General features: G+C 51.6%; 1 protein-coding gene across 3 annotated transcripts in view; it reads left to right on the top strand.

The window, feature by feature from the left end:
- Positions 1 to 546: 546 nt before the first annotated feature.
- LOC310794159 (nuclear factor 1 X-type-like) overlaps positions 547 to 1,405 on the top strand; it is a gene marked incomplete at its 5' end in the record, with an annotated part of 160,529 nt that continues 159,670 nt past the window's right edge. For all 3 annotated transcript variants that reach the window (XM_083656076.1, XM_083656073.1, XM_083656071.1), the window contains one exon: positions 547 to 627. The remainder of the gene's footprint in view (positions 628 to 1,405) is intronic.

Here is a 1,405-nt window from a genome sequence, read left to right as displayed (position 1 = left end):
TCAAGTATATGGCAAGTCTCCGTCTTGTCATGTCAAAAAACGTCCAAATATCCATGATGTTCGTGGATAAAGTGAAACATGACTGACAATATAATTTGATCAATGTAAATTATAGGCTATATGACGCAGTTCAAATTTAGGGGAACACTATTTTATTTTATTTTTAAGCTATGCTCCAAATGCATTTCTGGCACTTTTTGCTTGATCTTTGCTCTCTCTCTCGATTACAATGATAAAAAGAATGTAGGCCTACTACAGATATCAAATTCAGACCAACTTGGGTCAAAAGCCCGCGTGCCTGCAGCGGACACCAATGAATTCTCCCACTACTAGCCTACCACAGGCGGTGTAGGTCCATGTAGGAGCCCCTCCGCTCCAGCCTACCACAGACGGTGTATAGGTCCATAGGAGTCCGTGCTGCCTGTAATCCCCGCCGCCCGTGATTTAGCCCCTGGTCGTCCCAGCTGCTCGCCTGGCCGCTGCGCACTCTCTCCGCGCTGTGACAGCCTGCACACCGCTCACTCGCGCTATTAATAATTCACCAACTCGACGCTGTCGGCTGAAGCACGCCACCGGCCCAGCTTCACAGTAAACAACTGTCCTGAAATTCAGAGTCGTGTTATTTGTGTGAGTAAACAGGGTGCAGCGTGCACCGTGAGCCCCTTTGTGGCTGATTTTGGTGTTTTTGGAGAGGTGTGTGTAGAGGCTGTCCCGCGCGCCGAGCTTCCATTTTACGCGCGGATCGAGGCACTGCCGAAGCACCGTTATTACCGGTGCGTGGAGGCATTCTGCTGCCGGCGGCGACGCTACAGCGATTTTGAAGAAGCAAACGCAAGCTGCTCTTTCATCTCGTCAGCTTTGAGAGGAGGAGGCGGCGGCAGCAGCGAGCGACCAGGGGTGTCCCCCCGTGTGTGTGTGTGTGTGTGTGTGTGTGTGTATGTGTTTGCTTGCGTGCGTGTGTGCGCGCCCGAGTGTGTCTGCATGTGTGTGTTTGGAACAAGTGAGGAGAGAGAGATACGAGGGTAAAACAGAGCGGGCACACGCCGCGCAGGAGAGAGCCGCTTTTGGACACGTTTTGGAGACAGAAGCTGCTCGGCTGTTTCGCCTGCACGGAAGAAATAATAATAGAAGGATAAACTTACTTTGCGTCACCTCTAGCGTCCACTGTTTTTTTTGTTGTTATTCTTATAATTTCGGGGACAGCTTTTGGCGTCTCCCAATCTTTTGGACAAGTTGCTGAAGCACGCACCTCGTACTTTGACGCAGACGTCTCCCCCACTTCTCGCCGCTGGAAATGGGCGCATCTGAGGCCAAGCAGCCCGGACAAGAGCGGTAGACAGAGGACTTGGAGCTGCTGTCCTCTTATCCTCCTATCTCTTGCAGTGGACCCACTTTTGAAAGAGCG

The sequence above is a fragment of the Poromitra crassiceps genome, assembly GCF_964638095.1.
Source record: "Poromitra crassiceps genome assembly, chromosome: 19".
Taxonomy (NCBI): Eukaryota; Metazoa; Chordata; class Actinopteri; order Beryciformes; family Melamphaidae; genus Poromitra; species Poromitra crassiceps.
This window is presented reverse-complemented; position numbering and strand designations above follow the sequence as displayed.